Source organism: Salmo salar, chromosome ssa25 (genome assembly GCF_905237065.1).
Source record: "Salmo salar chromosome ssa25, Ssal_v3.1, whole genome shotgun sequence".
Taxonomy (NCBI): Eukaryota; Metazoa; Chordata; class Actinopteri; order Salmoniformes; family Salmonidae; genus Salmo; species Salmo salar.
In genome coordinates this window covers 41,868,499-41,893,070 of record NC_059466.1, presented here as the reverse complement: position 1 = coordinate 41,893,070, position 24,572 = coordinate 41,868,499, and the positions used below count along the sequence as shown (strand labels likewise).

Here is a 24,572-nt window from a genome sequence, read left to right as displayed (position 1 = left end):
TACCACACTTGGTGGGTGTCAAAATAGCTAGCCTGTGATGGCCGGGCTATCTACTCAGAATATTGCAAAATGTGCTTTCACCGAAAAGCTATTTTAAAATCGGACATAGCGAGTGCATAAAGGAGTTCTGTATCTATAATTCTTAAAATAATTATGTTTTTTTGTGAACGTTTATCGTGAGTAATTTAGTAAATTCACCGGAGAAGATTCCTTACAGGAATCTCTGACCATTTCTTGGCCTTCTACACTCTCTTTATTGAAAACTGAGGATCTCTGCTGTAACGTGACACTTCATACGGCTCCCATAGGCTCTCAGAAGGCGGCAGAACGTTGAATGATGACTTTGCAGGCCATGGCTGAAAAACAGTAGCGCATTTGGTAAGTGGTCGATCAGAGAACAATGAGACTGGTGCGCGCATGCACGAGAAGAGTCCATTTTAGATTTTTAGTCTTTGAACGAAAACAGGGTTTCCCGGTCCGAATATTATCGCTTGTTTACGAGAAAAATCGCATAAAAATTGATTTTAAACAGCGTTTGACATGCTTCGAAATACGGTAATTGTAAGGGCTCTCTTCAGGAATGGACCAAAATGCAGCGGAGTTAGTATTCATCTTTCAATTTAATTAGAAAGAACACTATAACAAACAAAACAAGGAAACTGACAGCCAACAGTCCTGTCAGGTGCAAACACACTAAACAAGAAACAATTACCCACAAAACCCAAAGGAAAAACATGCTCCTTATGTGTGACTCCCAATCAACCACAACCCTCTACAGCTGTGCTTGATTGGAAGTCACACGGCCAAAATCAATGAAACAATAAAAAACACACACTCCCTTCTGCCACGTCCTGACCCAACTACACCCTCCACTGGTCAGGACGTGACAGTAATGGAATATTTTGAATTTGTTTGTCACGATATGTGCCGGCGCGTCACCCTTCGTTACCCTTCGGATAGTGTCTTGAACGCACGAACAAAACAGAGGATATTTGGACATAACTATGGATTATTTTGAACCAAACCAACATTTGTTATTGAAGTAGAAGTCCTGGGAGTGCATTCTGACGAAGAACAGCAAAGGTAATCCAATTTCTCTTATAGTAAATCTGAGTTTGGTGAGTGCCAAACTTGGTGGGTGTCAAAATAGCTAGCCCGTGATGGCGAGCTATCTACTCAGAATATTGCAAAATGTGCTTTTGCCGAAAAGCTATTTTAAAATCGGACATAACGATTGCATAAAGGAGTTCTGTATCTATAATTCTTAAAATAATTGTTATGCTTTTTGTGAACGTTTATCGTGAGTAATTTAGTAAATTCACCGGAAGTTTGTGGTAGGTATGCTAGTTCTGAACGTCACATGCTAATGTAAAAAGCTGTTTTTTTATATAAATATGAACTTGATTGAACAAAACATGCATGTATTGCATAACATAATGTCCTAGGAGTGTCATCTGATGAAGATCATCAAAGGTTAGTGCTGCATTTAGCTTTGGTTTGGGTTTATGTGACATTATATGCTAGCTTGAAAATGGGTGTCTGATTATTTCTGTCTGGGTACTCTGCTGACATAATCTAATGTTTTGCTTTCGTTGTAAAGCCTTTTTGAAATCGGACAGTGTGGTTAGATTAACGAGAGTCTTGTCTTTAAAATGGTGTAAAATAGTCATATGTTTGAGAAATTGAAGTAATAGCATTTCTAAGGTATTTGAATATCGCGCAACGGGATTCCACTGGATGTTGAGTAGGTCCCACATACCCTAGAGAGGTTAAAACCTTGTTCCTTATGATTTATTCTTTGATTGTCTGTTTTGCCATTTATGAATGTGTTATTCAATGCATTTCTATGGGCTATAGCAATAAAGTCCAAATTCAATATTTCATCAAGTACATTTTGTATATAGATTTTTTTATACCTACAGGGGTCCTATAATTGAAAATCAAATGTCTAAATGATCAATTTGATGACCGTCTTTAACCTTTCTGGTGCAGGCGTTCCGCAAGCGACCCACCTCGACAACATCCGGTGAAATTGCAGCGCGAAATTCAAATTACAGAAATAGACATATTTCACCTTCATGAAAATACAAGTGTCATACATCAAAATAAAGCTTAAATTTTTGTTCATCCAGCCACTGTGTCATATTTCAAAAAGGCTTTACGGTGAAAGCACAACATGCGATTATCTGATGACAGCGCCGCACATACAAAAGCATGAAAAACATTTTTCAACCAGGCAGGTGCGCCACGAAAGTCAGAAATAGCGATATAATAAAAGCCTTACCTTTGAAGATCTTCTTCTGTTGGCACTCCAAAAGGTCCCAGCTACATCACAAATGGTCCTTTTGTTCGATAAAGTCCTTTATAACCCCAAAAACTCAGTTTAACTGGCGCGCTTCATTCAATAATCCACTGGTTTCCCTCATTCAAAATGCATACAAAATGAATCCCAAACGTTACCAATAAACTTCTCCAAACACGTCAAACAACGTTTATAATCAAACCTCAGCTGCCCTAATATGTAAATAAATGATAAAATTTAAGACGGAGAATCGTTATTGTCTTTACCGGAGATAAACAATAAAGAACTCGCACAAGATCCACGCACATGAAAACACTACAGCCAAAATGGGAGCCACTTAAAAAAACTACAAATTCTAGCTAATTTTTCCAAAAACAAGCCTGAAACTCTTTCTAAAGACTGTTGGCATCTAGTGGAAGCCATAGGAACTGCAATCTGGGAGGATTTCACCTCATAATAAACATGACAGCCATTGAAAACAGTGGTAGGCTGATGGTTTGCTGGTTTGTCCTCGGGGTTTCGCCTGCCATATCAGTTCTGTCATACTCACAGACATTATTTTAACAGTTTTAGAAACTATAGAGTGTTTTCTATCCAAATCTACCAATTATATGCAAAGTAAATTGCCTGAGTAACAGGCAGTTTACTTCGGGCACGCTTTTCATCCGGACGTCAAAATCCGGACGACAAAATACGCCCTAGCACAAAGAGGTTTTAAGCAATTCCATATGTTAATTTAGTAGATTGGGTTTAGATTTACAGGGGTTAAGAAGAAGAAGAAATTAGAAATCTGCAGAAACAGAGGCTGTTGGAGAGGACCTGTGGGTTGTTGGTTTCTATCCAATAGCATCTCAGTCAGGGTCGGGCATCCATCCAATCACATCTCTCTGGCCTGTGACTCAAGCCACAGTGTTACTGGGAAGCCAGTTTAGCAAATGTCAGCTGCAAAAACCTCACAGAAGCAACGTCACAGAGAACGCCTGACCTGGACAGACAGATTGAAGAGCGGTGGAGGAGAGGAGAGAAAGAAGGAGAATGTCTCTGGCAGAGTCGGACACTTTCTACGCCATGTTTCTCCCGCTGCCGCCAGTCACAAACCCAGATGGATGGTTGTGTTAATTACCTGAGACACAGAGGCAGACGGGTGATTCACTGGTTCAATAAAAAATATGTTTGTGTTTCAGAATGAGTATCACTTAACCACTAACTGATTATACGTCCATTCTTTTGAAGGCCATGATTTTTGAAATGTTAGTTGGCAACACTTTTAGTATTTCACTCCAAAATTGGCCCTGTATTCACAAAGCGCCTCAGCAAAGGAGTGCTGATCTATCCCTGTCCATGTAATCACATTCATTATAACATAAAAGGGAAAACTGATTTTTGATTAGGTGTCAACAAAATGTTCCTGCATTATGTTTTCCTTTGATCAGCAGTTTCCTGCTTTTGCCACTATTTGAGTGTGGACCAAGCCAACACCCAGGTCTTCAAAAACGAATGAACTAAATAGGATTGTGGACTTGGCCAGAGTCAACATAGCCTCTGATATATGGATAAGACACACACACACAGGCACACATGCACTCACTCACACACAAACACTAACAGCTGTCACAGTGTCAAGTAAACATTTGAGGTTCATCCATGTTTCTCAAAGTCAAATTTTGAAGTTGTTCCAAATGTCAATTTTTGAAGTGTTTAAGGTTAAGTTTAGGTATTAACTCCACATTTTCAAGGTTAGGGTTAAGTTCCGAATTGTTAAGGTTAGGGTTAAGTTCCAAATTGTTAAGGTTAGGGTTAAGTTCCGAATGATTAAGGTTAGGGTTAAGTTTTGAAATGTTAAGGTAAGGGTTAAGTTCAGGCATTAACTCCAAATTCTTAAGGTAAGGCATTTTCTCAGAATGGTTAAGGCAAGGATTAAGGTTTGGGATAGGCTTCAAATAAAAATGACTTTCTATCACTGGATTCAAACTTGCAACCTCTGGAATCAGATGCTTACGCCTGTCTGCCATCCCTAACCACAACACAACCAAAACCTACTTGAAGGTAACAGTGGACGGTTTCCACGTCATCTCCCGACATCCTCAGACATGGACGGTTGTTGAATACTGACTTGTATCACAGGTGACCTGGCTGCACAAACATGCATGCAGGAACACACACACACCATGTGTAAAACAAACACAGCTAAACATGGCAGAGCCTTGTTGCTCTCCATTGTGAGTTTAGACAGGCCAGTGTCCAAGAAGCACTCAGTACTTCTTTGTGTGAAGGGGGCTATGGAATTTGGGTGTTCTGTTTATAATACATAGAGGGGGGCCCTACTAAGGTGGTATTGGGTGCTACAGTGTCAGACATGAGGGGTGGTTCAGCTAGGCTTTCTATGGAATGTTTAAACTTCACTGTAATCACGTATAGTTTCATTGTCTCAACTATCAAACGTTAGTCAAAGTCATAATGACTACATGCTTTACATATAGTTATATCTGTCTGTGTTTCTCCCTCTCTTTGTAAATAATTTAAATCTCTCCCCCAAAATAACGAATTGTCTTATAGTATTGCTTCTTAGAATAGTAGGATAAAGTCATGCTGTGTAGGTTGCCTCTATAGCTCTCACCAGCCACCATTCAGCCTGGGAGGTTAGTAGAGTCATGACGTCATCAGAAATGGCCAGGGCTAACGTGAGTAACAGACTCCATCAGTGGTCTCCAAGGTCTCACCAGCCATATGAAGCCAGGGGGAGACAAATGACACAGAGCTGATTCAGTCAGTGCACTCATTCTGGACATTCTTTCCAGGGACATCATCATTCCCAGACAGAGAGAGAGAGTAGCAGCTAACATCTGTCTGGAGACACGAGCTCTTAGGACCTAAATACGTTCAGTAGTAGTACGTTCAGTAGAAGGCATGTTATTGGGCGTGGGTAGAGCACAGTCAGTCAGTGGCCTGTTATACTCCTCTTATACTCAGGATAAGGGGGAGAGAAATGTTGCACAGTGTTCATAGGTTTATTGTCTAGAGTTCCGACTCAATATTGTCTACCAGAAGGAACTCAATTTTTAATCAAGTTTCAATCAGGGCAGTGAATGCCTGTGGGACTAACATAAACAATTAACCTTGTTTAATTATGGCTGGTTCCATTATGCAATTTTCTTATCTGCTACTGCTTAGAGGGTGTGTGTGTGTGTGTGTGTGTGTGTGTGTGTGTGTGTGTGTGTGTGTGTGTGTGTGTGTGTGTGTGTGTGCGTGTGCGTGTGTGTGGCATCGTTACAGAAAGAAAGGGAAACAACACCTATAAAGCTATCATCTAAAACACCTGTTGAATGCTTATTTTTACTTTAAATATTTGTCAAATGCCAGAATAAATTTAAACCTAAATAAATCGAGTTCAATGGAAAGTTAGAATTTTAGCACCAGGTAAACGTTTTGCCCCATCTGGGACTAATGGAACTTTTGAAGAAGGTTGTTCACCATTTCCCCAGGAATTTACTGCTGGGACAAAGAGGTCAAAACGTGTTGAAAATAAACCGGTGAAGAGCCACAGAGTCAAACAAACCTGGACAGAACACACACACACACACACACACACACACACACACACACACACACACACACACACACACACACACACACACACACACACACACACACACACACACACACACACACACACACACACACACAGAAGTATCAGAAAATATTCTACCTATGGTACTTACCTTGGCTCTTCCATGTGACCTGAGTCTGTGAGATATATACAGACCCTCTACAGTGGATTATGTGTACAACACTGCCAACTCTTGGTCACTTAATTACATTGGAGGCTGCTGATGGGAGGACGACTCATAATAATGGCCAGAACGGAGCAAATGGAAAGGCATCAAACACCTGAATACCATGTGTTTGATGTATTTGATATCACTCCACTGATTCCGCTCCAGTCGTAACCACGAGCTGCCTGTTCTCCCCAATTAAGGTCCCACCAACCTTCTGTGCTTAATTCACATTCCTTTTAAGGTACAATTCTTATTTTCTTTATTTATTTTATTTCACCTTTATTTAACCAGGTAGGCCAGTTGAGAACAAGTTCTCATTTACAACTGCGACCTGACCAAGATAAAGCAAAGCAGTGTGACAAACAACAACACAGAGTTACACATGGGATAAATAAATATGCATTCAAAAATACAATAGAAAAAGTCCATATACAGTGTGTGCAAATGAGGTAGGATAAAGGAGGTAAGGCAGTAAATAGGCCATAGTGGCAAAATAATTACAATATAGCAATGAAACACTGGAGTGATAGATGTGCAGAAGATGAGTGTGCAAGTAGAGATACTGGGGTGCAAAGGAGCAAAATAAATCAAATAAATAACAGCATGGGGGATGAGATAGTTAGATGGGCTATTTACAGATGGGCTAAGTACAGGTGCAGTAATCTGTGAGCTGCTCTGACAGCTGGTGCTTAAAGTTAGTGAGGGAAATATGAGTCTCCAGCTTCAGTGATTTTTGTAGTTCGTTCCAGTCATTGGCAGTAGAGACCTGGAAGGAAAGGCAGCCAAAGGAGGAATTGGCTTTGGGAGTTACCAGTGAGATATACCTGCTGGAGGGCGTGCTACGGGTGGGTGCTGCTATGGTGACCAGTGAGCTGAGATAAGGCAGAGCTTTAGCTAGCAAAGACTGATAGATGACCTGGAGCCAGTGGGTTTGGCGACGAATATGAAGTGAGGGCCAGCCAACGAGATCGTACAGGTCGCAGTGGTGGGTAGTATATGGGGCTTTGGTGACAAAACGGATGGCACTGTGATAGACTGCATCCAATTTGCTGAGTAGAGTGTTGGAGGCAATTTTGTAAATGACATCGCCGAAGTCAAGGATCGGTAGGATAGTCAGTTTTACGAGGCTATGTTTGGCAGAATGAGTGAAGGATGCTTTGTTGTGAAATAGGAAGCCGATTCTAGATTTAATTTTGGATTGGGGATGCTTACTGTGAGTCTGGAAGGAGAGTTAACATTCTAACCAGACACCTAGGTATTTATAGTTGTCCACATATTCTAAGTCAGAACTGTCCAGAGTAGTGATGCTGGACGGGCGGGCAGATGCGGGCAGCAATCGATTGAAGAGCATGCATTTAGTTTTACTTGCATTTAAGAGCAGTTGGAGGCCACAGATGGAGAGTTGTATGGCATTGAAGCTTTTCTGGAGGTTAGTTAAAACCTGTTTAGGATAAGGGGCAGTATTTTCACGGCCGGATGAAAAACGTACCCGATTTAAACTGGTTACTACTCTTTCCCAGAAACGGGAATAAGCATATAATTAGTGGATTTGGATAGGAAACACTCTGAAGTTTCGAAAACTGTTTGAATGGTGTCTGTGAGTATAACAGAACTCATATTGCAGGCAAAAACCTGAGAAAATTGCAAGCAGGAAGTGGAATGTCTGAGAATTGTAGTTCTTCTTTTGATTCTCTATCGAAACTACAGTATCTGTGGGGTTACGTTGCACTTTCTAAGGCTTCCATTGGCTGTCTAAAGCCTTCAGAAAGCAGATTGAGCCTTCTCCTGTCTCTGGGCAGAGTATAGTGGCTCAGTTTCTCAGTGGTCTGCCTGGGGACTAAGAGATTGGATATGCGCGGTCCCGCAAGCACGCTGTTTTTTCTTTTCCTCCTTGAATGAATACACTATTGTCCGGTTGGAATATTATTGCTATTTTATGAGAAAAATACCATAAAAATTGATTTTAAACAGAGTTTGACATGCTTCTAAGAATGGTAATGGAACATTTAGACTTTTTGTGTCTCAAAATGCGCTCGCGCATTAGCCTTTGGATAGTGACCTGAACGCACAAACAAAACGGAGGTATTTGGACAAAACTATGGATTATTTGGAACAAAAATAACATTTCTTGTGGAAGTAGCAGTCCTGGGAGTGCATTCTGACGAAGATCAGCAAAGGTAATACAATATTTACATACAATATTTCTAATACTAATTCTGAGTTTAGTTTGCCCCGAACTTGGCGGGTGTCAAAATAGCTCGCCGTGATGGCGAGCTATGTACTCAGAATATTGAAAAATGTGCTTTCGCCGAAAAGCTATTTTAAAATCTGACACAGCGGTTGCGTAAAGGAGTTCTGTATCTATAATTCCTAAAATCATTGTTATGTATTTTGTCAACGTTTATGATGAGTATTTTTGGAAATTCACCAGAAGTTTTTGGTGGGAATACATGTTCTGAACATCACACGCCAATGTAAAAATATGTTTTTGGATATAAATATGAACTTGATTGAACAAAACATAGATGTATTATATAACATAATGTCCTAGGAGTGTCATCTGATGAAGATCATCAACGGTTAGTGCTTCATTTAGCTGTGTTTTGGGTTTTATTAACATATATGCTTGCTTGGAAAAAGGCTGTGTGATTATTTTGGTCTATGTACTCTCCTAACATAATCTAATGTTTTGCTTTCGCTGTAAAGCCTTTTTGAAATCGGACAATGTGGTTATATTAACGAGAGTCTTATCTTTAATTAAAATGTTGTAAAATAGTTGATTGTTTGAGAAAATTGAATTGTGGTATTTTAGTAGTTTTTGTATTTCACGCCATGCGATTCCGTTGGCTGTTGGCTAGGGGTCCCGCTGGCGGAACGTGTCCAAAGAAGGACCAGAAGTGTACAAAATGGTGTCGTCTGTGTAGACAGTGTCCAAAGAAGGACCAGAAGTGTACAAAATGGTGTCGTCTGTGTAGAGGTGGATCAGAGAATCACCAGCAGCAAGAGCAACATCATTGATGTATACAGAGAAAAGAGTCGGCCCGGGAATTGAACCCTGTGGCACCCCCATAGAGACTTCCAGAGGTCCGGACAACAGGCCCTCCGATTTGACACACTGAACTCTGTCTGAGAAGTAGTTGGTGAACCAGGCGAGGCAGGCGAGGCAGCTTTCCAATCTTTGGGTATCTCAGACAATATGAAAGAGAGGCTGAACAGGCTAGTAATAGGAGTTGCAACAATTTCGGCGGATCATTTTAGAAAGAGAGGGTCCAGATTGTCTAGCTTGGCTGATTTGTAGGGTCCAGATTTTGCAGCTCTTTCAGAACATCACCTATCTGGATTTGGGTGAAAGAGAAATGGGGGAGGCTTGGGCAAGTTGCTGTGGGGGGTGCAGGGCTGTTAACCGGGGTGGAAAGCACGGCCAGCCGTAGAAAAATGCTTATTGAATTTCTCAATTATCAAGGATTTATCGGTGGTGACAGTGTTTCCTAGCCTCAGCGCAGTGCGTAGCTAGGAGGAGATGGTCTTATTTTCCATGGACTTCCAATAACTTTTTGAAGTTTGTGCCACAGGATGCAAATTTCTGTTTGAAAAGGCTAGCCTTTGCTTTCTTAACTGACTGTGTATATTGGTTCCTAACTTCCCTGAAAAGTTGCAAGTCGCGGGGGCTATTCAATGCTAATGCAGTACGCCACAGGATGTTTTTGTGCTGGTCAAAGGCAGTCAGGTCTGGAGTGAACCAAGGGCTATATCTGTTCCTGGTTCAACATTTTTTGAATAGGGCATGCTTATTTAAGATGGTGAGGAAAGCACTTTTAAAGAATAACCAGGAATCCTCTACTGTCGGAATGAAGTCAATATCCCTCCAGGATACCCGGGCCAGGTCGATTAGAAAGGCCTGCTCGATGAATTGTTTTAGGGAACATTTGACAGTGATGAGTGGGTGGGGTTATATCCTGACTCTTTGGCCCTGTCCGGGTTTATCGTCGGATGGGGCCACAGTGTCTCCCGACCCCTCCTGTCTCAGCCTCCAGTATTTATGCTGCAGTAGTTTATGTGTCGGGGGGCTAGGGTCAGTCTGTTATATCTGGAGTATCTCTCCTGTCTTATCCGGTGTCCTGCGTGAATTTAAGTATGCTCTCTCTAATTTCTCTTTCTCTCTTTCTTTCTTTTTTCTCTCTTTCTATATTTCTTTCTTTCTCTCAATCTTTCTTTCTCTCTCTCTGAGGATAGTTTTTTGTTGATGTTGTTTTGTATCTTCTCACTTTTGTTTATTATTTATTTCACTTGCTTAGGCTTTTTCTTTCTTTCTTTCTTTCTTTCTTTCTTTCTTTCTTTCTTTCTTTCTTTCTTTCTCTGTCTCGCAGGACCTGAGCCCTAGGACCATGCCTTAGGAATACCTGGCCTGATGACTCCTTGCTGTCCCGAGGCCACCTGGCCGTGCTGCTGCTCCAGTTTCAACTATTCTGCCTGCGGCAATGGAACCCTGACCTGTTCACCGGACGTGCTACCTGTCCCAGACCTGCTGTTTTCAACTCTCTAGAGACAGCAGGAGTGGTAGAGATACTCTGAATGATCGGCTATGAAAAGCCAACTGACATTTACTCCTGAGGTGCTGACCTGTTGCACCCTCGACATCCACTGTGATTATTATTATTTGACCCTGCTGGTCATCTATGAACATTTTAATATCTTGGCCATGTTCTGTTATAATCTCCACCCGGCACAGCCAGAAGAGGACTGGCCACCCCTCATAGCCTGGTTCCTCTCTAGGTTTCTTCCTGGGTTCTGGCCTTTCTAGGGAGTTTTTCCTAGCCACCGTGCTTCTACACCTGCATTGCTTGCTGTTTGGGGTTTTAGGCTTGGTTTCTGTGCAGCACTTTGAGATATCAGCTGATGTAAGAAGGGCTTTATAAATACATTTGATTTGAAATTTGATTTGATGAGGGGTGGCCGTTTGACCGCAGACGCATTACGGACGCAGGCAATGAGGCAGTGATCACTGAGATCCTGGTTGAAGACAGCAGAGGTGTATTTGGAGGGCAGGTTGGTTAGGATGATATCTATGAGGGTGCCCGTGTTACGGATTTGGGGTTGTACCTGGTAGGTTCAATGATAATTTTGGTGAGATTGATGGCATCAAGCTTAGATTGTAGGATGGCCGGGGTGTTAAGCATATCCCAGTTTAGGTCACCTAACAGCACGAGCTCTGAAGATAGATGGGGGCAACACATTTACATATGTTGTCCAGGGCATAGCTGGGGGCAGAAGGTGGTCTATAGCAAGCAGCAACGGTAAGAGACTTGTTTCTGGAAAGGTGGATTTTTAAAAGTAGAAGCTCAAATTATTTGGGCACAGAGCTGGATAGTAAGACAGAACTCTACAGGCTATCTCTGCAGTAGATTGCAACTCCGCCCCCTTTGGCAGTTCTATCTTGTCGGAAAGTGTTATAGTTAGGGATGGACATTTCAGGGTTTTTGGTGGTCTTCCTAAGCCAGGATTCAGACACTGCTAGGACATCCGGGTTCGCAGAGTGTGCTAAAGCAAACTTAGGGAGGAGGCTTCTAATGTTAACATTTATGAAACCAAGGATTTTACGGTTACAGAAGTCAACAAATGAGAGCGCCTGGGGAACGGGAGTGGAGCTAGGCACTGCAGGGCCTGGATTAACCTCTACATCACCAGAGGAACAGAGGAGGGATAGGATAAGGGTACGGCTAAAGGCTATAAGAACTGGTCGTCTAGTACGTTTGGAACAGGAGTATAAGGAGCAGGTTTCTGGGCACGGTAGAATAGATTCAAGGCATAATGTACAGACAAAGGTATGGTAGGATGTGAATACAGTGGAGGTAAACCTATGCATTGAGTGATGATGAGAGAGATATTGTCCCTAGAAACATCATTTAAACCAGGTGAGGTCACTACATGTGTGGGAGGTGGAACTAAAGGGTTAGCTAAGGCGTATTGAGCAGGACTAGATTCTCTACAGTGAAATAAGGCAATAATAACTAACCAAAACAGCAGGGGACAAGGCATATTGACATTAGGGAGAGGCATGCGTAGCCGAGTGATCATTGGGTCCAGTGAGTAGCTGGGCGAGCTGGAGACACGTCGATTCAGACAGCTAGCGGGCCGGGGCTAGAAGAAGGGCCGTAGAGGGACGTCGCAACGGAAGAAGTCAGTTGTAGCCCCTTCGTGCGGTTACGTCGGCAGATCAGTCTTGATGCATCAGCAGGGCTCCGTGTAGTAAAAGGGTCCAGGCCAATTGGCAAAATAGGTATAGTAGCCCAAAAAATTGGCTGATGGACTTCTTCAGCTAACAGTCCGGTATGCTCTAGACAGCTAGCGGGCCGCAGCTAGCAGGCTAGCAGATGGGCATTCAGGGGACGTCGCGACGGGGGAGCCAGTTGAAAAAACCCCTCGGGCGGATTACGTCGGTAGTCCAGTCGTGATGGATCGGCAGGGCTCCGTATTGGCAATAAAAGGGGTCCAGGCCAATTGGCAAAATAGTTATTGTAGCCCAAGGAGTGGCTGATGGACCTCTTCAGCTAGCCGGGAGATTGGCCTAGCATAGGCTAGCTCCAGGCTAATTGGTGCTTGCTTCGGGACAGAGACATTAGCCAGGAGAAGCCAATTGGATAGCAGCTAGCTAGCTGCGATGATCCAGGTGAAGAGGTTCAGAGCTTGCGGTAGGAATCCGGGGATATGGAGTGTAAGAAGTCCGATACGCTCTGGGTTGAATCGCGTTGTGCAGACTGGCAGGAGTTGTCCGGGCTAAAGGTTAGCTGATGACCGCTAGCAGTGTCTAGCTGACTACTAGCTAGTAGCTTGTTAGCTGGCTAGCTTCTGTTGGGGGTTCCGGTTCTGAAGTAAAGAAAATAGCAGATCCATACCACATTGGGTGAGGCGGGTTACAGGAGAGTATGTTGAAGTTGGGGTTAAGAAAAATATAGAAAATACATGCGAAGACAAAAATATATAAAAATATATATACACGGGACACCACAAGACGAAGACAAAAGACACCTGACTGCTACGCCATCTTGGAAAGAAGAAGGAGCCACTTTAGCCACTTCCTCTGACTCCTACCCCCTCAGATCACTAAGGGAGACAGGGAAAGGCAGTTTGGTCATCATGTCTCCACTTGCAAGTACGAGAGCTATTTGAGCCAGGTCTGATTGAGATGAACTTTGAGCCAGGTCTGACTGAGATGAACTTAGAAAGAGCATAAGTAAGGTACTTTAGATTAGTCTTCCATCTAGTGGCTCAGAGATGCCAGTGGTCTGAATCCTGTCCCTGAAATCTTTTTCCCTTGTGGACCAGACAAAGGTGCCACTTCTGAATTCCTTATGGGTAGGCATTCTAAGTTCCTGACTACAGAGCAGTCAGCAGAGGTTTCATTGTGTTTTATCATTTTTTTGTTGTTGTTCTTTAACACCAAATACAAACCAACACATATGAAAAACACCTCCGTCTCCTCTGACCAGACCCAAGTGATCACACCTCCATCTCCTCTGGCCAGACCCACGTGATCACACCTCCATCTCCTCTGGACAGACACGCATGCTCACACCTCCATCTCCTCTGGCCAGATCAGCATGCTCACACCTCTGTCCCTAGTGCCTTTATTATTGTTCGCCACATGGCCTTACATTGTACCAATTTGTTTTTCTTGGTCTCCCATGCTATTTTAATATTTTCATAATAAATCATTCGATTTTTCCATTGTGCTAGGTTTCACTTTAACTAACACTCTGTTCCAAAAGCCATCAGTATCCTTGGTAATGTCTGTCTGTCTGTCTGTCTGTCTGTCTGTCTGTCTGTCTGTCTGTCTGCTTGAACTTGTGGAAAACCTAATTTACCTTATGAGGATAAATTAAGTATTCACTGCCATCTTTACCTCTGCAGTATTATACTGTAACTGCAGTAACTAGGCTATTAGTATTAGACACAGTCTGTTCAAATAGACGGGTGTGTGTAACTGTCTATTTGGTGGTGAAGATTAGGCTAGGAAGGCATTTTAAACTACAGATAATTTTTAGGAGACCGCAAATCACCCCTTCCGTCCATGTTAGCACACGTCTGCTAGGAGACAACCATATATCCCGTCTCTTATAGACACTGCTGAAGGGGGGTGGATGAGGAAGAGAGAACAGTGCTAGAGAGATAATGCCAATACAGCTGATCTCACTTGGATTCTGATTGTAAGTTCAGGGCACTTTTCTTCACTAGAGGAAGACATTAACTGAAATCGATCCTTAGCGCCCAGGAACTCTTATCTCAGAGCATCAGATAGGGTTTAAGAGAAACGGTAATTGCTTCACCTTGACTTCTAATAAACTGGGTGGAATTTTCACCATTGCTTACACTTCTATGGTTTCAGATCTACAGGAGTGGCTAGGGGCCTGTCTCTATGGAGTCGATCTGGGATTCAGCATGACTATTTTGGTTGTGGTCAAAAGTTGCTGTGGTCAAAAATGGACAGTTGTAAGGGGTGTCATTCCAAGATGGACCTGATGGTGGCGATGCTGTTCACCAAATGGCTTCATATGTCCCCCTATGAACACCCACACACAGCATTACAAAATGCAGATATATCTCAGTCAGTTACCTTAACGTTTAAATTCATATGATAAGAGTAAGATTATACTGTTGGATAATTGATATTGCTCTGTCAGTGGAGGCTGCCGAGGGGAGGACGGCTCATAATAATGGCCGGAACGGAGCAAATGGAATGGCATCAAACACCTGAATACCATGTGTTTGATGTATTTGATATCACTCCACTGATTCCGCTCCAGTCGTAACCACGAGCTGCCTGTTCTCCCCAATTAAGGTCCCACCAACCTTCTGTGCTTAATTCACATTCCTTTTAAGGTCCGATTCCTGTGCTTTCTGTACGAAATAGACATAAATATCCCAACAAGCTCTCACAGTTTCACTGCAGAATTAGTCGTTCATCCACGTTCTCCAAACGTTACATTTCAAAGTGTTTTTGTTACTCCTGCTGCTCTGTATCGCTCCATTTCTCCAAACTTAAAATGTTGAAGTTGGTTAAGTTTAGGCACTCATTCTGAATGGTTAAGGTAAGTGTTAAGGTTTGGGATAGGGCTAAAACATTATGTTTAGGCATTCCAGTGGCCATGACTGGGATTGAACACACAACCTTCTGTTCCACTACCCCTGTCCACAACACCCTAGCAAAACCAAAGCCTACTTTATTATAATAGCGCTCACTGTTGCCCCTAGTGGCTGGTTTTGAAGGCATTTCTTGACATCCTGGCTGCGTATCCATATGGGAGATATGAGTTACCACCTTACAAGGACTTTGAGAAGCGAAAAAAATCTAGAAAAAATGCATCACCATCATCATTATCACCAGCAGCATTATTGTCATTATCATCATCATCATTATTACCATCAACATCATCATCAGCAGCAGCATTATTACCATCACCATCATCATCAGCAGCATTATTACCATCATCATTATCTTTGTCATCATCATCATCAGTATTACCATCATCATCATCATCATCATTACTATCATCATTACCATCATCAGCATTATTACCATCATCAGCAGCAGCATTATTACCATCATCATCATTATCATCATCATTACATCATCATCATCGTCATCATCGTCATCATCATCATCATTATTATCATCATCATAAGCAGCAGCAGCATTATTACCATCACCATTATCATCATCATCATCATTATTACCATCATCATTATCATTATCAGCAGCAGCAGCATTACCATCATCATCATCCCCATCTCCATCATCAGCAGCAGCAGCATTATTACCATCACCATTATCATCATCATCATTACCATCATCATCACCATCATCATCATCATCATCATCCTCTTCAACATTTACATTTAAGTCATTTAGCAGACGCTCTTATCCAGAGCGACTTACAAATTGGTGGTTTCACCTTATGATATCCAGTGGAACAACCACTTTACAATAGTGCATCTAAATCTTTTAAGGGGGGGGGAACCCTATGGAGTTGCCATCATAGCCTACCTCTGTTGGACTGACCATGACTAATGTTTGTATTAGGTTTGTAGTGGAATTTGCTAGATATTAGGTTTTGTTGTGAAATTGTTAGAGATTACCTGTTAGATACTGCTGCACTGTCGGATCTAGTAGCATAAGCATTTTGCTACACTCGCAATAACGTCTGCTAACCATGTGTATGTGACCAATACAATTTGATTTGATTTGAAGCCATGCAAAATTACTGTGGATTTCTCTTAAGATGCCCTCCACCCACATAAAGAAACATGATTTTTATATTGTTTTCCCACATCTTTCTCCAACCACCAACCCACACACACAAACTCAACACACACAGAACACACACACAGAGAACACTGTAGACATGCCGATGAGTTCAAACACTCACACACTCGCACACACTGGCTTTTATGGAGAGATAAACAGGACGTGCTGAATCACATCCCGGGTTATCAGTGTTGAACCAGGGGTGCATTCTTCAATATACCACCCAGAGGTGAACCCCAGGGTTGAGTGGTGCTACAAAAACAAATTGCATGCCAGTGATTGACCAGTGATATAGCTCTTCTCATGGTTATGTTTCATTTATCTAAAAACGGTGAAATATGCCCTACAAAGGAGCTATACTGTGGAAAGATGCATGACTTACAGAAAGGAAAGAAGCTTCCGTTCGCACACTTAGGTTCGTGCCAATTTCAGTTTGCCATGCTTTGGATCCCAATAGAACACCCGAGTGTGCATCTGTCTGTTCTATAAAGGTTATATGTTCAGCTCTGCTCAGATCACTGCTAGTGTAATGAAGGTGTACCAGTATACCACTCTTGTGTGATGAGTAACCATGCCTGGGGAAAAGGACTGGTGTTACCACTACAAGATAACATACACTTTAACTCAGACCACTAACTTCTTGCGGTGTGTAGACGACCCGGGAGTTAGACTTTGGTCAACGACTCATGTCAGAGTGGAAAAGCTCTAGGCAGTGTAATCAGTCAGAGTGATCTGATAGGCTGAGACAAGATGTATCCCAAGGTGTCTACATGGGAACCACACACACACACACACACACACACACACACACACACACACACACACACACACACACACACACACACACACACACACACACACACACACACACGCGCGGATTAAACAGGCATTTAACAAGCTCTTTCAGGAAGGTCAGAGTTCAGTCCTACTACTTCAGAGGAAAGAGGGAGGGGTGGTTGTGCGGGCAGCGGGGGGACTGGATGGGGGAAGGTGTGTGTGCGTTGGAGAATGGAATGTTACAGGGGTAATCAAAGTAATCAATCTGACACCATTAGATAAGCAAAATTATAAAATGGGTCGTTTGAGCCCTGATTGCTGATTGGCTGACAACCATGGTATGTCAGACTGTATACCACGGGTATGTCAAAACATGTATTTTTACTGCTCTAGTTATGTTGGTAACCAGTTTATAATAGCAATAAGGCACCTCGAGGGTTTGTGATATATGGCCAATATACCACAGCTAAGAGCTGTATCCAAGAACTGCCCTTAGACGTGGTATATTGGCCATGTACCACACTCCTTTGTGCCTTATTGCTTAAGTAAAGCTTGTACCAATCCAAATCACGTCAGATCCCCATATTGTATTTATACTGTATTTATTTATTTATCTTGCTCCTTTGCACCCCAGTATCTCTACTTGCACATTCATCTTCTGCACATCAATCACTCCAGTGTTTAATTGGTATATTGTAATTACTTCGCCACCATGGCCTATTCATTGCCTTACCTCCCTTATCTTACCTCATTTGCACACACTGTATATAGACTTTTTCTACTGTATAATTGGCTGTATGTTTGTTTATTCCATGTGTAACTCTGTGTTGTTGTATGTGTCGAACTGCTTTGCTTTATCTTGGCCAGGTCGCAGTTGTAAATGAGAACTTGTTCTCAACTAGCCTACCTGGTTAAATAAAGGTGAAATAAATAAATGAAAATTAAGATCAGTGATTCATTCATTATAGTATTTCAACAGGGCACAGGTGTACAGGTGTATATAGGAGGCAGATTTCCTTATTTGTCTATCACTGGCAACTGACGTCTCCCAACTCTTCACCTTGCCTAGCCAGAGCCGGAGGGTTAAGTCTCATACATGGAAGCACTGAACAGATGAGACAGTGACAGTTCTACTTTTCCATTTTGACAAACAGAAGGTGTAATGGGTTCTGTACTCAAAAAGATGAAGTAAGCTTTATGTAACATCTTTTCATACCTTTTGTTCGTCTGAATTCACGGGTATAACACACCAGCCAAGCTTCTGGGAGAACATGAAGGTCCCCTTTTGATTAGACTTATCTATTTTACCTTTCCTTCCAGCCTTATCCTCTCCAAGCTGATCCAGGAGATGGGTTGGGACTTGGTCCTGTATATCGTGGTTCTCATGTCTCCTCCAGGATTCAACGCACTGACGGAAAGGGGATGTGACAACTTCTGTTCATTTACGACATAATGGATGGCTTTTGGAGCTTCCCTCTGGTCACATACCAAGGAATGTGTGTGTGTCTGTGCGTGCGTTTGTGTCTGTGTGTGTGTGTCTGTGTGTGCATGCATGTGTGTGCGTGTGTGTGTCTGTGCGTGCGTGTGCGTGCGTGCGTGTGCGTGCGTGTGTGTGTGTCTGTGCATGCGTATGTGTGCGTGTGTCTGTGTGTGTGTGTGTGTGTGTGCGTGCATGTGTGTGTGCATGTGTGTGTGCGTGCATGTGCATTCACCACTCTCTATTCCTGCCAGGTCAGAGTTATTTAAACTACTTAAACAAGGTTTGGGTTGAATGGGCAGGCCTGAGATAAGACCTGCATCCACTGCTGTGGAGGAGGAGTCCAGGGTGGTGTTAGAGGTATGTAGACTCTAACCTGGGGAGGATCCCAACAACATAACTCCAGACCTCTGAGAGTGAATTAGTAAGGGTCTAGGGATGGCACGGATATATGATATTGGGATGCTCCTCAACACAGAGAATGTTTTCTTTGCCTGCTATGTTTTCTTAAAGGGTCGCAACACACACACACACACGCACGCACGCACGCACACACACACACACACACAAAGGTCAAGCTGCTGCTTTAACCACCTCTTCCTCCTAATACACACCTTCCCTGACCCTTAAAACCCCCAACACTCCTTCCCCTTCCTCCTTGCTCACTTCAGAGGGACTAGGCAGATGCGTTGTGAGGAACAATGCACTGACAACTCCATTAAAAAGCTGAAGGAAAAAAAGTGTGTCTAAAACAAATTATCTTCTCCTCCTCTCCCCCTTCCCCTCAAGTTCCTCTAACAACTCTCCCCCTTCCCCTTCCCCCCTCTCTCCTTCTGTCCTACTCTTCCCAGTCTCCTTCTCTTCATTCCTCCCCTCTCATCCTCTCTCATCCTCTCGCCCTCTTTCTCTCTCTTTCTCTCTCCCACTTTCTCCTCCTCTCCTACCCCCTTTCCCCCAAGCCTGTGGAGTCCCAGCTCTATCCACCTAAGTGTCACTGAGGAATGTTCCATCACTGAAACAGAGGAGAATGGCTGGGCTAATATATAACCAATTACTCCGGTGAGTTTCCTGTGTGTCCTTTGAGCTCCACTACAGTCTCAAAGTTCAGGCCTGGAATGCCAGAACATGGCTCCTATTTGACAGGGGTCAGCGCACCAGTAACCTCACATTCTAAAAGACTATTGTTCCCAGGGCCAGAGAGACTCCACAAGACACTCACATACACACAGAGAGACACATGCACACAGGCACACACACTCCCTGGCCCTTGGAGGACCAACATCAAGGGCTAGCTTTATTTAAATTACATCCGTCTGCACAGTCACACTCCATTCAAGGGATTAAATTAAACAAGGTGTGTGTCCAGTGTAATATTGCATTGTATTCAGATAGAACATATCTATCAGATGTTTTATGTATGTTTTATGTAAAAAACATCAGTGCAAAGGCAAAGGCAGCACACAGGTAAGACCCCCCCCCCACACACACACACACACACACAAACACACACAAATCACGGGTTGTATGTGTCTGAACAGTGTGGTGGTCTGTTGGTCTGGATCAGAGGTCCAGAACCTGCTGGTTTCTGTTCTACCTGATAATTAATTGAACACACCTAGTCTAAATCAGTCCCTGATTAGAGGGGAACAATGGAAAAAAACCGCAGTGGAAATAGTTTCGAAGTGCAGAGTTGAGTTTGAAGGGTCTGGATGGTGCCTGTGTGTCTGAAACGTAATGATTTTTGACCCTGTGGTAGGGTTAAAGGAGAAAGCAGATTGGCTGACGGAGGTGAAAGCAGATTGGCTGACGGAGGATAAAGCAGATTGGCTGACGGAGGTGAAAGCAGATTGGCTGACGGAGGTGAGGGCTGTTTGCGCTATTCAAAACTGCAACCTGAGCCACAAAACCTCAGACACACACACCCACACACACAGGTATGCAGTCACGTTAACGGAAACCTGACATACTGTACCAGGCAGATCAAAACTACACCCACGGGAAATAAATCCTTGTCTTGAGCTAATATCTGTTCTGACACCACAGACAGATGGATGGACGGAGGGAGGGATGGACAGAGGGATGGGTGGACTGCCTAGAAAGGAGGAGGGGAAAGAGAGAGAGAGCCAGAGAGACAAAGAGAGAGCGAAAGAGAGAGAGGGAGACAGAGAGACAGAAAGAGAGAGTGAAAGAAAGAAAGAGAGAGAGAGAAAGAAAGCGAGAGAGTTATTGATTAGTTATTAGTTATTTCACCATTGTTTCCATGTCAATAAAGCCCTTTGAATTGAATTTAGAGAGAGAGAGAGAGAGAGAGAGAGAGAGAGAGAGAGATACAGAGAGAGAGAGAGAGATACAGAGAGAGAGAGAGAGATACAGAGAGAGAGAGAGAGAGAGAGAGAGAAGATGCAGGAAAATGGCACTAAGGTTTTTCAGTTTATTTTCTCTCTTTCTTTTGTTGTTTCTCTCTTGGCCTTTCATCTGCAGGGCCAGGCTGCTGTGGGGTCAAATGGGAGTTTGGCAATTGAGAAAACATGATTGCAGTCTTGTTGCCCAATGTATTGATTTAAAAATATGAAGCTGTGGGTCCACTCGGTTAGAGGCGACAGAGATGAAAACCTTCACACTGCAATGTCACGGCCTATTCTCTCTGCCACAAAGAGCCTGTGAGAGAGAGACCTTGTGGCTTTGTTAAAGCCTTTCAATACGATACAGTGCTTTTTCTATATGTAGCCTATAGACTGTGTGCTGGGAATCAGATTTCTTTTTACTGTGAACTACAGATGTGTGGAATGGACTCAGCTTCACTTTAACCACTTTTGAAGAATTAAAAAGTCTGATGAAAATGTTGGTTTTGGGGTGAATTATCCCTTTAAAGGTCTTTATGTCAACTCAGAAGTTCAATGACCTTTTACTCCCATTCCAAACGTCAAATGACTCCAAACATCACATTCATGTTTTTGTCTATCATGTGACTGGTTGGCCTTCTCTTTGTTTTGGCCTGCTGTATTTGCACTTTGGTCATCAAGCTAACAGACTGCCCAGCTAGTACATTTAGTTCCTTGGAAGTTGTGTGAACATATGTTGTTGGTTTCACATTGGCTGTGGGAATGAAGACATGCGTTTCCTGACCGGTAAACTGAATGTTTTTTTAAATGTTCTGAGAACAGAAGTGAAAATTTCACCTGTTCTGGGAATGTTTCTTTTTAGGTTGCAGGGAGGTTCTGTGAATGTTTTACTCTGGTTCCTTGAAAGTTTTCCTGGTAGGTGTTATTAATGCTCTGAGAATGGAAATTACCATTTTTTTAGGGGGGTTTGAATAACCTCATTAAAACATTCACTGAATGTTTCAATAAGACTTTTAATAACACTGCTAGATTATTTTGGGTTATTTTTTTTCTTCACTACAAGCACATATGTGACTCATGACCTGGATTCGGTCTTATGTATCAACATTTGAAATTGTGTTTTTTTACATTGGATAAAAGTAGAAACTAAGAGCTACAAAATTGTATATTGTACACTGCATTTTTGAGGAACAATGGGAAAGTAATTCTGCTTTGAAAGTTGACAAACTTGGAAACTTACTTTTGAGAAAATGTCCTTTGAATGTTTTGGTGTATACAGTGGCTTGCGAAAGTATTCACTTCCATTGGCATTTCTCCTATTTTGCTGTCTTACAACCTAAATTAAAATTGATTTTGGGGGAGTTGTATCATTTGACTTTCACAACATGCCAACCACTTTGAAGATCCAAAATATATTTTCTTGTGAAACAATCAAGAAATAAGACAAAACAACTGAATTCTTGAGCGTGTATAACCCCCCCCCCCCAACCCGCCCAAAGTCATTACTTTGTAGAGCCACCTTTTGCAGCAATTACAGCTGCATTTCTCTTGGGGTATGTCTCTATAAGCTTGGCACATATAGCAACTGGAATTTTTGCCCATTCTTCAAGGCAAAACTGCTCCAGCTCCTTCAAGTTGAATGGGTTCTGCTGGTGTACAGCAATATTTAAGTCATCCCACAGATTCTCAATTGGATTAAGGTCTGGGTTTTGACTCAGCCATTCCAAGACATCTAAACGTTTCCCCTTAAACTACTCAAGTGTTGTTTTAGCAGTATGCTTAGGGTCATTGTTCTGCTGGAAGGTTAACCTCCGTCCCAGTCTCTGGAAGACTGAAACAGGTTTCCTTTAAGAATGCCCCTGTATTTAGTGTCATCCATCATTCCTTCAATTCTGACCAGTTTCCCAGTCCCTGCCGATGAAAATCATCCCCACAGCATGATGCTGCCACCACCATGCTTCACTGTGGGGATGGTATTCTCGGGGTGATGAGAGGTGTTGGGTTTGCACCAGACACAGCGTTTTCCTTGATGGCCCAAAAGCTACATTTTAGTCTCATCTGACCAGAGTACCTTCTTCCATATGTTTGGGAAGTCTCCCACATGCCTTTTGGCGAACACCAAACGTGTTTGCTTATTTTTTTCTTTAACCTGTTGGGGCTAGGGGGCAGTATTTTCACGGCTGGATAAAAAAACGTACCCGATTTAATCTGGTTACTAATCCTACCCAGTAACTAGAATATGCATATACTTATTATATATGGATAGAAAACACCCTAAAGTTTCTAAAACTGTTTGAATGGTGTCTGTGAGTATAACAGAACTCATTTGGCAGGCAAAACCCTGAGACAGATTCTGACAGGAAGTGGATACCTGATGTGTTGAATTACCTTTAAGCCTATGCCATTGAAACACACAGGGGCTTATTAATGTTTTGGCACTTCCTATTGCTTCCACTAGATGTCACCAGCCTTTACAAAGTGTTTTGAGTCTTCTACTGTGAGATCTGACCGAACAAGAGCCTTGGAACGGTGATGGCCGATTAGACTCTGGCGCGCGAGGTCATGTTGAGTACCCTCGTTCCAATACGTTTTAAAAGAGAATGCATTCGTCCACCTTCAATATTATTCATGTTCTGGTTAAAAAAGGCACTAATGATTTATGCTATACAACGTTTGACATGTTTGAACGAACGTAAATATATTTTTTCCCCTCGTTCATGAAGTGAAGTCCGGCGGGCTTAGATCATGTGCTAACAACACGGAGCTTTTTGGACATAAATTATGAGCTTTTTTGAACAAAACTACATTCGTTATGGACCTGGGAATCCTGGAAGTGACATCTGATGAAGAGAATCAAAGGTAATGGATTATTTACATAGTATTTTCGATTTTAGATCTCTCCAACATGGCGGTTAGTCTGTATCGCAAAGCGTATTTTTCTGGGCGCAGTGCTCAGATTATTGCAAAGTGTGATTTCCCAGTAAGGTTATTTTTAAATCTGGCAAGTCGATTGCGTTCAAGAGATGTAAATCTATAATTCTTTAAATGACAATATAATATTTTACCAATGTTTTCTAATATTAATTATTTAATTTGTTGTGCTGACTTGACTGCCGGTTATTGGAGGGAAACGATTTCCTGAACATCAACGCCATAGTAAAACGCTGTTTTTGGATATAAATATGAACTTGAAATAACTAAAATGCATGTATTGTCTAACATAATGTCCTAGGAGTGTCATCTGATGGAGATTGTCAAAGGTTAGTGCATAACTTTAGCTGATTTTATGGTTTTGGTGACGCCTGTCTTTGAATTGACAAAACATTACACACAGCTATTGTCAATGTACTCTCCTAACATAATCTAACTTTATGCTTTCGCCGTAAAACCTTTTTGAAATCGGACAACGTGGTTAGATTAAGGAGATGTTTATCTTTCAAAGGGTGTAAGATAGTTGTATGTTTGAAAAATTTGAATTTTGACATTTATTTGGTTTCAAATTTGCTGCTCTTGAAATGCACCTGCTGTTGATAGGGTGCACCACGGGTGGCACGCTAGCGTCCCACATAGCCCCAAGAGGTTTTTAAGCAGTGGC

At 42.4% G+C, this 24,572-nt stretch overlaps 1 protein-coding gene across 2 annotated transcripts in view; it reads right to left on the bottom strand.

Moving 5' to 3' along the window:
• The window catches only part of LOC106586833 (coiled-coil domain-containing protein 80), a 68,349-nt gene extending 49,754 nt beyond the window's left edge, over positions 1-18,595 (bottom strand). Inside the window, exon 1 of one of the 2 annotated variants that reach the window (XM_045707314.1) lies at positions 18,467-18,595. The gene's annotated coding sequence lies outside the window, so the exon portion shown is untranslated. Of the gene's footprint in view, positions 1-16,763; positions 16,946-18,466 lie in introns of those variants that run through there. The other variant, XM_045707312.1, reaches the window with a different exon arrangement.
• Positions 18,596-24,572: the final 5,977 nt, after the last annotated feature.